Here is a 13,278-nt window from a genome sequence, read left to right on the forward strand (position 1 = left end):
AAACCCTTTCTTCACCTCGGCTGGAGGGACAGGTTCTATTGCGCCCTTCCGTAGGAGGGTAGCGATTTCCGCGCGCAGGGTAACAGCGTTTTCGCCCTTGACGAAGGTGAAGTGAATACCGCTGAACCTGGGCGGGTGCCTGGTGAACTGAATCGCTTAGCCGAGTCGGACGGTCCGGATCAACCACCGCGACGGATTGGGAAGCGCAAGCCATGCGTCCAAATTCCGTGAGAGGGGGACCAAGGGGACAATGTCGTCAGACGTACCGGCAGGTGGGGCCTCGCGGCGGGGCGGAGCGCGAGGTGCCACAGCACGTCATGGCCGTGCTGAGTCTAGGGACATCAAAGCACTTACCTGGCTCCTTGTGACCACCCCCGGAACAGCCTGGGACGGGGAGGAAGAGGCCTGTCCTCGCTACCCGTGGAGGCTGTCACATCGGTGGTGGATTTGTGCCACAGCTGGGCGCTCAGGGGCGGAAAGGGCACCGCTGGAGCGCCAATCCTGCAAGATAAAGCCCGTGGACGGTAGTCGTGGTGACGACCGTACACACCGGGTATGTGACCCAGGGAGGAAGGAAGCCGCTCTTTTGTTGAACTGTTGGGTACCGCAGCCACTTGGGCGTGCGGCGAAATCAAACAAAAAGGCAACAAAAGATTTTCCACCCGGCCCTCCACCGGGGGATGGAGTGGTCTTTCTACCAGCTCCAGGTGAGTGGGTTCCCTCGTCCCTGGGTTGCCCGTCTCAGGGGCGCTTCGAAGACCTCCGTGGGTTCTTCGGTGCTGGCTGTGAGACGGGTGAAGTCGGCTTCCTGCGGTGGGCTCCATGCCGGGGCCGGGCCGGAGGGGCGGGCTGCGGCGGAGCCGGTGCAGTCACCGCAGGGGGACGCCCTTGGCGATGAGCAGACGGGGTGCGGGGTCTTGAGCCGCGCCGGGGCAGGATGTGCCGGATTGCCTCCGTCTGCTGCTTTACCGTCGAGAACTGCTGGGCAAAGTCCTCAACAGTGTCGCTGAATAGGCCCGCCTGGGAAATGGGGGCAGCAAGGAACTGTGTCTTGTCGGCCTCGCCCATCTCGACCAGGTTGAGCCACAGGTGGCGCTCCTGGACCACTAGTGTGGCCATCGTCCGCCCGAGAGACCGCGCTGTGACCTTCGTCGCCCGGAGGGCGAGGTCGGTCGCTGAGCGCAGTTCCTGCATCAAATCTGGGGCGGAACTACCCTCGTGCAGTTCTTTCAGTGCCTTGGCTTGGTGGACCTGCAGGAGAGCCATGGCGTGCAGAGCAGAGGCGGCTTGTCCAGCAGCGCTGTAGGCCTTGGCCGTCAGGGATGACGTGAGCCTACAGGGCTTGGAGGGGAGCTTAGGGCGTCCACGCCAGGTGGCGGCGCTCTGCGGGCATAAGTGCACTGCGAGCGCCTTATCCACCGGGGGAATCGCCGTATAGCCCCTGGCCGCCCCACCATCGAGGGTAGTGAGAGCGGGGGAACTGCGGAGTCGGGGTCGGGCAGTAAAAGGTGCCTCCCACGACTTCGTCAGCTCCTCATGCACCTCCGGGAAGAATGGCACTGGAGCGGGGCACGGCCGGTCTGAGCGGCGCCGTGAGCCCAGAAACCAATCATCAAGCCGCGAGGGTTCAGGGGAGAGCGGAGGGTTCCACTCTAGCCCGACGCTCGTGGCCGCCCGGGAAAGCATGTCCGTCATTTCGGCGTCGGCCTGTAACTGGGCGACCGTCCCCGAAGGGGGAAGCCCAGCTGAGGCTTCTGTGTCCGACTGGACAAGCCCGCTCTCCGATGCTGCGCTCGAAAGCTCATCATCTTCGCGGGCCTCGAACGAGAAGCCAGACTCACCGTGCGACGAGCCGGCGAGCTCATCCGGAAGCCCGATTGGGGCAGACGAGCGTGCTGGGGAATGGGAGGTCCGCGGGGGGATACCCGGCGGAGGCGATCCCATTGAGGTCCCCAAATCGCCCCCCAGCGCCAGCCGCGCTGACCTCAAACCCATAGGTAGGAGGACCAAGGCGGGGAGCCGCTGGGGTGGCTTGCTTTCTTACGAAAGCAAGCCGCGACCGCAACGTTGCCATGGTCATGTTCTCGCAGTGAGAACATGAGCCATTCATAAATGCTGCCTCCATGTGGGTCGCGCCCAGACACGAGAGACAGCGATCATGACCATCCGGAGTTGAGAGAAAACGACCGCAACCAGGAATAACACACAAACGGAAAGGCATCTTTAGAAAGACGCGTCTTTAAAAAGACGTTCCGTGTGTGCGCTCTTTTAGAGAAATATACTCTTTTAGAGGGGAAAAATGCTCTTTCAGAAAATATACTCTCTAATTTTTCTGCCGAAGCGCCCAGGGGCATTCTCTGCAGTGCACCAGTGCAGAGGAGGGAGAAGCCGCTGAAATGCGCCATCAGATCCAGCAGAGGTGAATGAACAGTGCTATTCAGCTCAATGAGCATGACTGTTCGGCTCCGAAGAGAAAATCTGAATGAGTGGTTGCATACCAGCTCCTTTTATACCCGTATGTTCGGGGGAGTGGCATGCAAATACCACTCGCCAATTTTCATTGGCCTTTTATCAAAGACCAGAGGTGTCTCGGGCTCCCAAGAGTGACCCTTAGTGTCACTACAGCGACACCAACGTCGAGTGAGTGACAGATAGGGAACCAGAGGTTTAACCCAGAGTCATCAGTTTCAGGAGGAAAATCTGGATTTTGAATTGGTGTAGGAGCTGATGTCAAATGAAACCTACCCTCTAACTTGCATGACTGCACCCAGGCTTTAAGAGTGTTCCGTATGATCGGGCTATCATATAGAACTTTTAACTTTTTAGGATTGCTAATAAACAAAAGTTTCTGAAGAGGTCACAGAGATTGCGAGGCTTCAAGATCAAGCCAAATGGAACCTGGATCATTCTTCAACCAGTCCGCCACAAAACTAAGCTGACACTCCAGCTGATACCATCTGATATTGGGAACAGCTAGACCACCCTTATGACTAGGGAGCTGTAGTTTGTTCATTTTCAATTTTGGTTTCCTTTTACTCCATATAAAACAAGAAAGCCAGCCATTAAGCTCCTTAATAACTTTGCTAGAAAGTAAAATATGCAGCATCATCAAAGGATACATTAAACGAGGTAAAATGTTCATTTTGATTATAGCAATTCTTCCCAACCATGATACAGGAAGAGCATTCCACCTCTGCAAATCGCTATGAATTTTCTCCAGAAGAGGAGTAAAGTTACTTTTAAATAAAAGTTGGAATGTAGGGGTTATATGATGCCCTAGATAGGTAAAATCTGACATGGAATATTTAAAACACAGATTTTGTAAAATGTATCTTATAACCAGAAAATTCCCCAAAGGAGTTTATAACATCAACCAGTCGTGGAACTGATGTATTTGCATCAGACAAAAATAGAAGAATATCATCTGCATAAAGTTAAATCTTGTGTTGTCTGTCACTTATTGTAACCCCTCTAATCAATGAATTATATCTTATAGCTTCTGACAAGGGTTCAACGGCAAGGGCAAACAACAATGACGAAAGTGGGCAGCTCTGCCTGTTGCCCCTACCCAGAAGAAAATTTTTAGATCTGAGGCTATTAGTGGTGACGGCAGATGAAGGTTTATTGTAGAGCAGCTGCACCCACCTCAAAAACTTGTCCCCAAACCCAAATTTCTGTAAAGTATAAAATAAATAGGGCCACTCAAAATGATCAAATGCCTTTTTGGCATCTAATGAAATAACTAAAGTGTCAAGTTTTTGCTTCTGTGAGATATTAATAATATTTAAAAGCCTTCTGGCATTATGGCTAGAACGCCTTCCTTTAATGAAACCAGTCTGGTCCTCACAGACTAAGATTGGCAATACTTGCTCTAATCTAAGTGCAAGTATTTTGGATAACAATTTCGAATCAGAATTGAGCAGTGCTATTGGCCTGTAAGATCCACAATCCTCTGGATCCTTCCCTTTTTTAAATCAATGAGATGTCAGCCTCTCTAAGTGAATCAGGTAATCCTATTTCAAAAGAGTGATTTAACATCTCAAGAAGGGGATCCAGTAGGACATGATGGAATTCCTTATATAATTCAGAATTTATGCTGTCCGGGTCCAGTGCTTTACCGGCCTGTAGACTCTGAAGAGCTCGCATAGCCTCTTCTCTACTAACTGGGGCATCAACAAGTTCCCTATTAGCTTGTAGGAGTGTTTTCAAGGGTAAATCATTAAAAAATTAATACATTTGTTCTGCGCTGTAAGCACATTGCTCAGATTTATATAAATCAGAATAACATTTCCTGAACACATCATTAATTGAAGGGTTATCAAAATGGCGTTTGCCAGATGTGTCCAACACAAAGGTAATTAATTGTTGTTTTGCCCTAACCTTAGTCAACTGAGCAAGATATTTACTTGGTTTGTTACCATGCTTATACAATTTCTGCCTAGAAAATAAAAAAAATTGTATTAGCTTTTTGTGTTAACAACAAATCCAAAGAAGTCCTAATGTTAAATATTTTTTCAAGTATTGTAGAATCTGATGTCACATTAAATTCCTTTTTAGCGTTATCCAGTTCAGTTTCAAGAAGTTTCTGTCTTGCCAATTGTCTGCGTCGCTTGCTAGATGAGTATGAAATAGTCAGCCCTCTAAAATATGCTTTGCAAGTTTCCCATACTAAAGATGGGCTAACTGAACCAGTAGAGTTAATTGAAAGAAATATTTTAAGTTCTGTACGAAAAAGGAGAGAAAAGCAGTATCCTTAAGTAAGCTAGTGTTAAATCGCCACCTTTTTATTTGTTGTGGGACTCCTTGAACTAATATATCTAAATATACAGTGGCATGATCTGATACCAAGATGTTATCCAACTTACAGCAAGACACTGATTGCAAAAACAGCTTATTAATAAGAAAATGATCAATTCTTGTGTGACATTTGTGTGGGGCAGAATAGAAGGTAAAGTCCCTTTGTGTGGGGTTTAAAGTTAGCCAAGCATCCAAATAGTCCAGTTCTTCACAGATAGCTACTAATGCCTTTGACTGCTTAGTATGAGTGGGATTTCTAACAAGCCATTTGTCCATCAAAGGGTCCATCAGGCAGTTAAAATCCCCTCCAATTATAAGTGTTTCTGAGGGATATATAGAAAATTTAGCAAGGGTTGACATGAGAAATTCAGGGAAAAATTTGGAGGAAAGTACACATTTAGCAGCGAAATCTCTTCCCCATAAAGGACCCCACTAAGATAAACAAATCTACCAAAATGGTCTTTGTCACTCTTTAAAACATTAAAAGGGATGTTCTTATTAATATAGTAAGTATAGTAACCCCTCTACTGCTAGTTGTGAATAATGAGAAAAAAAAAAAGATTTGGCCAATACAGTTGTGTTTTAACTTTAAATGTGCATCATCATCCAGATGTGTTTCCTGTAGTAGAGCAATATCTACGCTTTCCTTAATAAGTATAGATATAACCCACCTTAATTTCAGTGGCCCATGCAAGCCCTTAACATTCCAAGTACATATTCTTAGTTTATGACCCACCATTAATGTATAGAGCAAATACAGAGATATGGAACTGCTCCTCCCTGAATGAAAAAAGCCTGCCCGAGCTTCAGTGAACATTATAGCAACTATTATACAAAAAGAAAACAGTGAACTCAATACATTTAAAAGGGGTATTTCCCCCATAACAAGGGGAACGATGTGCAATAACAAAGATCTTTTCAGCGTAAAACAAGGCTCCTGCTGTACAGCAGTGCAAACCTCATGGAGAGTATGGCTACTTGACAAACACACTCTGAACAACTTAAGTAACCAATTTAGCGCAACCTGCCTCACTCATTAACAAGTTAGAGTATGAAATCAAACCTACAGGACAAATATTATTTTTGCAAAATACCATATAAGGTAGGCGGGAAACAAAATGGTCCATTAAGTTATTTAGGCCTACCTAAGACCATCTGGTATAGTCCACTTCCATTCAAGAGAAAATGTTCCCTTCAAATTCAATTTGTCGAGTCAATAAAGACTAGAACCTCCTCAGGGGACTCGCAAACGTTAGTAACTTTACCGATGGTGACTCGCAGTTTAGCTGGGTAAAGCATGACATACTGGACTCCCATCTGCTGTAGCCTTTGCCATGCTGCGTAGAACTCCTTCCGTTTGCGTTGAACAGTTTTGGAAAAGTCCTGATAGAATGATATTTTACTGTTGTTGTACATTAGATCTCCTTTTTGTGCCTCACGTCTGCTGGCATCCACAACCCGCTGCTTATCCTTAAAGTTGTGGAAACGAACAATAAGCAGACAAGGCCTACCCCTGGCCTCGGCGTTCGGCATAGAGATGCGATGAGCTCTCTCCAGCTTAAGCATCCCCAACTTAGTTTCAATGCCGAGGAACTCTGGGATCCGAGTCTGAAGAAATGCGGTTGGGTTAGTACCTTCAATATTTTCAGGCAGGCCAATGATGCGTAGATTTTTCCTCCGACCTCGATTTTCTAGATCGGCCAAATGTTTGGTGACTGGAGCAGCCATTTGCTATATCGACTGATGACTCGACCTCAGCAATTCTGTTCTCGGCTTCATTAAGTCTGCCCATCGTTTGCTCAAGTTGTTTGCTATTCAAATGTGCTTGAATAGTCTGCGCAAGTGACCCCAGCTTATCGTCAATCACCTTTGTGATCTTCTCAGTCATCTCCTGCAGCGCCCTGAATAACGCTGGATCAAGCTGTCCAACATCATCACTCGTGTGCGAATCTTCGCTAAACGCGTTCGCAGGTAGATCCTTTTTCTCAAGTTTCTTCACTGGTTTTGGCATTTTCACAAAAGAATCAGGCCAAAAAGTTTCTAAAGACATAGTACCTCAGGTTGCATTGCCAAAATGTATTAAATTACATACTCAACTGATCGAATGAGGAATTCCATATTGAATGAGTCAGGAGCATCAGCAAAAGCGTCCACCTCTCATGCTGCCATCTTGCCCCCCCCCAGAGGGGGGTTTTAAGCTGTTATATGATATTGTTACAATGTGCCCCTCACCTGCAACAACGTGCCCCGCCTATGGGACACGTTGTAACATTTCTCTCTTTTTTTCGAGGTACACGCTGTATTCATGAAACAAGACCACATATGTGTAATAGACACGTGTGAAATTAATGTGAAAAAAGAAAAATACATTGAACCCCAAGTACATTTACACAAATGTAAGAAAACCAAAAAGTGTTAGTTTGTGCCCTGCTCTCTCCTACTTTATTAATAACACTTCAAATTCTAATCACATTTTATTACACAACTAATGGGGATTTTAAGTGAATGTGAGGGATTCTTTGAATAAATGCGGGTTTTTGTGTCTCATTTTCAGCATGCAGGGTGAAGATTAAACGTGAGCTGTGATGTATGTGTGCTGTCTGCAGTGCCATGAATGTTTAGAAGGATACATCGTTAATATGTAGATTATACAAACAGCTGCTGTATATTTGGAAATGTTGCAACTGCCACAGTTGTCACACACGTGGTTTAAACGTTTCCACACATGCTGGTAAGATGAAACTTAATTTGTTTACTTGTTGCCATATCAACACTGTGTAGATAAAAAAAAAATTGCTGGAAAATCTGCTCCAGCAGCGGGAATTTGCGTGAGAGCACCGGTGACCAAGATGGCGCAGCTCACGAACACCCATCGCACAACCCAGCCATGAAACACTCGGTTTATATAGGAAGGAAACACACTGCGTGCTGGCCCTGCACATTAACAATCAGATCACCTGGTTTCCCCACACCTAAGAGTGATTAAGAGAGAGAGATAAAGACAAAACACACGCTCTACATACACACAAACAATATGGCCGAGAAGGCAATCACAATGGGGGACATTTTTCACTTTTCGATTTCCTGGAAAAGAGCGCGAGCTTTAGAAAAAACTGCTGACACTAAACAACATTGATAACAGCCAGAACAAACATTTATCATAAATTCAAAATAACACATTCCAGTGCCAGATCGGCAATCAAAACATACACAGATCAGATGCAACCTAAACTCCAACTTAAGAACTGGAGATTTTTAACACATGAAATGAGAAATATAGTTAACTGAAGAACGTAGTTACACATACTTCATATACATACCGTACGGAAGAGGGATCTCTTCTAGACGGATACAAAATATCATCTGTGTTATTTTGGGAATCATTCATGTAGCTTGGCTGCCCTCTTTTGGACATTTCTTGTAATTGTCACTCAGAGTGGCAATTTCAACACACTGGGTTAGACATAGCCTGGGTTTTCTAGTATTTTTACATTTCAGTTGATATTTTTATTATAATTTATATAAAAATTAAGAAATATTTGTATTAACAATAAACTTTAAAATCCAAGCATGCCAAATACCTCAAAACATGTGAATATGCACAAAAAGGAATGATGACATTTAATGCATTGTCATGGCAACATTATTTAAGATATCAAGAATCCCTTCAGAATTTTAAATCTGCACTGTTTTGACATTGTTTAAAAAAAAAAAAATTAAGCAATTCAGGTTAACATAATAGGGATATTTCAAAGTCTGTTAAAAGTGACACACTTCCTTCCGCCACTGGTGGCGCTATGACCGTGACCCACATAGCCACATCAATGTGATCAGCCTGCAAGGACAAACATTTGGCTCAATTTTCATGTAAATCAAACCATGCATGCAGAAGATATGAGACATTTCCTTATTCCAATTTGTTTACATTTGTTTTTAATCACTTCGCTATGGCAACACCGTTTGATATATCAAAAATCCATTCGCAATTTAGCATTGTCAATGTCTTGGCATGATGTCGCCCACATTTGGTACCTGTAACGTGAAATAATCCATTTAATCCATTATTCCAACATAAAATTCCAGAGCATGCATTTTTCAAACAATCCAAAATGGCCAACTTCCTTTTGGACAGAGCTTATGACTGTCAGCACAAAAGTTGTCCAGCTTGATGAGTTCTATATGTGTACAAAGTTTGACATAGGGCCCTCACAAAAAGTAGCCTGAGCAAACTGACAAACGTTTGAGATGTGTCCTGAGCAGGAGTCAGAGCGCTTGGAATGTCAACAAGAAATTATTGATTCATCAAAAGAACTTGATGAGTATGTTGATATAATTCCTAATCTATCCATTCAAAACGAAAGAAGCAATCAATTTGAATCAACCTACTTAGGTCTCTGAACTCCAAACAAAAATATATTTTCTATCAAGTAAGACAGTGGTGCTTAGAGGAAGTTAGATTTAAAAAGCCAGAGTCTTTCCATATATTTGTTACTGGAGGTGCAGGAACAGGAAAGTCACATTTAATCAGAGCTATTCATTATGAAGCGACCAGATTATTATCCCAAATTGCAACTGTACCAGACAAAGTTTCTGTTCTATTGACAGCACCTACTGGAATTGCTGCTTTCAACTTAGGTGCCAAGACCATCCATAGTACATTTTCAATCAGGACAGATGTAAAATTTCCTTACACACCTTTAGGAGAAGAAAAATAAATACAATGCATGTGGTATTTAGTGACTTGCATATACTGATTATAGATGAAATTTCTATGGTAAACCATAGCCTACTAGCCTAAGTCCGTGGTAGACTTAGACAAATAAAGCAGACAGGTGACTACTCTCCATTTGGTAAAGTTAGTATAATTGCTGTGGGAGATTTTATCCAATTGCCACCTGTGAGAGGAAAACCACTGTATTTGCTAAATGCTCCATTGGATTTGTGGAACAGCACATTTGCACTGTCAGAATTAACAATCATTGTTAGACAAAAAGACTCAGCTTTTGCGGAAAAATATTGAATAGACTGCGTACACGTAGCAAGAGTTCCCCACTATCACTTAATGACTTAAGTTCCAGGGAGGAGCAGCGGGAGTATTTAAGGAGAGAAGACAGCAGCAGACGGGAGAGACAGACGCACAGTGCTGTGTGTGACTGTGCCACAGTGACTGCTGAAAAGCAAGGCTGTTGAGTGTTGTTAGATATATATATATATATATATATATATATCACACACACACACACACACACACACACACACACAGTATTTTTTGTTTTATTGCTAACTGATTAATTTTACATTTTTTGCTATAATTTAATATAATTATTTATTGAAAAAATATGTAGATCTGAAGATTATATTGCAATGAAATCATTTACCATTTTTATATATCCCTAAAATTGCTTTAAATTAAATTAACAAATGTAATTCAATTCATTAGGTGCTAAGTTGGTCTAGGTAGAGTTTAATATGAGCAGAAGTCATTTAACCTTGTAATTTTGATGCAATTATGTAGCAATAGGTCTCAGTTTCTTTTATTGTTGCATTGTTTTCTCTGTTCTCTTTCAAAATAAATTAAGTTCATTAACTTTCAGTCTGCATTCGTTATTCATACGCAACTGTTTAAATAGCCTTTTGTGGTGAGCAGGGCGGAGCCGAGCGTCATCTGGGCAGAGCGAGGCCAGGAAGATAAGTGACGAATGAGTTTCACCTGTGCGCCACACCTGCCTCGCGTTCCAGTGAAAAAATACAATTAGAGTTTGTACTATGTACTATATACTATGAGGAGTGGCAACACAAAAAGCATGCGCCCATGCATGGATCTTATGGATTAACGTACTAAGCTTCACAGCAACAAGTACTAGTTCATTAATTGGAGTCACAATTAAATTATAAATATCCATGAATTTGCGATACAACTGCATTTCCACAGGAATCACTTAGTAACAATTTTGCTACTGATTTGCCAACATATATAAAAAAAAGAAAATCTCCAGAGTACCAATACATTGTCTATTAAACACATCAACAAATTCAAAATGTTCCTTAGCTTGACATAAAACTGGCAATCTGGAATAACCTTCACATTATGCAGGACAATTTTTTTTTAAAGTGTACCCATGGATGGAGAGTGCATGCATATCCAGTGTTATTCTGCTAATAAAATCCTGTAGGCCTAGCAACTTTCAAACAGCTGGAATAAGCCATTTGAAAGGGAACAAAGTTAGTTCTAAATAAAAATAAACTCTAGGAAAACTGTACTTTGGGTGGCAGTGCTGCAGAAGTAATGAATATTAATTATTTTATGCACAATAAGAGATTATTTTAAATCACCTATTTTGATAAACAGTCATTCTTAATGACCCATTCAATCACTCAAATAGATATTTCACATAATATGGTAATTTTATCTCTACATCTGCCACTATCAGTCTTGGGATTTTGTTAGTCAGTAGATGAACACATAGATCAGCTATTTAATCAAGAACATGACTGATTGGTCTAGTGCAGTGTTTCTCAACTGGTGGGTCACATGTCTATTTGGACTGGGTCGTGGACAGCAGGGAAAGAACAATGCCATGGTTTTCCCATTGAAGATTTTTAGGGCGACTGTCCAAGTGATAGCCCATTTAGGACTACCGAGGCAAATTTAATGAAAATCTTGCATTCAGCTAAGGGCTTCTCATCCGCACTGCAATATTTTTCGCAGTCCGATTAAAGCTTTCACGTAAGTGTAATGGAACCAGCTCACGCTCATGATCTGCTCTGCTCTCTGGCGCATGCGCTCAACAACCGGGCTTCCCTTGATACTGTGGTGCACACTGCGCAGACCTCAAAATTGATGAAACCCATTTCAATTCTAGTGAGACTTTTCTAGTTTAAAGAGTTACAGAGGAAGTCAAGTCAAACCTTTCAAACAGCAGGCAGCCGAGACATGCCAAACAGCACTGAGGAGGAAAGAGCAACACTGTGCTATGTGCTAAAAATAAAAAATGTATTACACCTCATCACCTTTACATAATTGTTTCACGATTTTACCGGAGTAAAAGTAACTGTTATATTTCAAATTTTTTTTATAGTTTCATATGAAATAATCTATAGGTAGAATCTATTAGACCTCATTTTTATTTCAACAGTGGCAGTTGTAGTTAAATTTAAAAATGTGTTTTGGCTAGTAATTTATATATACTATAATTGATTATTACTATTAGACTAGCTACATTGACCTAACCGTGGTAATGAGGAGCCTTTTCTCCTGTGTAATATGTATGTTCTAATTGAATGATGTTTGAAATTAGGAAACAAACTGGATAATAATAGGCTCATATAAATAAATATGCACCGTCTGCGCTGTTTTACAAATGATTTCAATGTAAACGTGCGCTAGATAGACGTCTTTGAAGGCTTGTTTGTGTTTTTAGATGCCTTGTCAAGTTTAAAAGAGCTTAAACTGTTAAACGTCTCGAGTTGTGACACATAAGATTTGCTCTTTTTTGGTGCTGCGTGTAATTTTAGTGCAACAACAAACGCATTCAAGCATGTGAACGGCACGCAACATGAGATGAGAGATATAAGATGAGGGATATAACAGGTGTAACTCTGCAGCTGAGTAGTTCTGTTAGCTTTACAATTCTTGTCAAAGGTAATCTGAAATAAGGAAGCGCCACGATTTGAAAAGTGTCAAAAGACGCTCCAACCTTGAGCGCTTTCAAATTGCAACGTTGACAGCTTTGTCGATTATAAGCAGGAGCTACAGAGCATCGCTTGCTTACAGAGATGCATAATAACTCCATTTGCATTTCTGACTAATGGGTTTCTGAAGGTTTATACACGTGTAACATCGTAAATTCAGTAAAAATGCGCCTCCTTGTGCGCGCTCACACTAAACTCAAGCGTCAGCTGCTAAAAGTACAAGAGAGAGAGAGATGATTATGACTAGTGCAGATTCTGCTGTTTTTTGCATATCCTCTATTCACACCCCAAAATTTAAGACCTCAGCAAATGAAATTTAAGACTTCTTGTAATTTATTTAAGATATTTATGACTTTTTATGGCCTTAAATTTAAAAGTAAATTTAAGACTTTATAAGACATTTTAAGGACCCGCGGGTACCCTGTTGTTGCATTCCATTGAGCACACAACTGAAAAAAACAGGCTGCATGACACTGATAAATGATTACTGCCAGAGTAACATTCGCATACATGTGTGAGGGACTTCAGAATTTCAAAAATAACACAAAGAACAAAGTATTCCTCTCACTTGGTTTTGCTCGCTTGTCCCCTCCATGTGTGAATGATGCAAAGATCTATTGGGATATTACTAAAGTTCATCACTGAAAAGGTTTGCTCACAGACTTGGCACTAAACAGCACATGCAGCCTCACGAATGGACACGAATTTGCTGTATCACACTTTTCTTTGAGCATAATATTGCACTGTTGAGGGCTAAGTATTTTATTTATTTATTTTTCGAATATGAGA

This window comes from Myxocyprinus asiaticus, chromosome 27 (assembly GCF_019703515.2).
Source record: "Myxocyprinus asiaticus isolate MX2 ecotype Aquarium Trade chromosome 27, UBuf_Myxa_2, whole genome shotgun sequence".
In the NCBI taxonomy this organism is placed as follows: Eukaryota; Metazoa; Chordata; class Actinopteri; order Cypriniformes; family Catostomidae; genus Myxocyprinus; species Myxocyprinus asiaticus.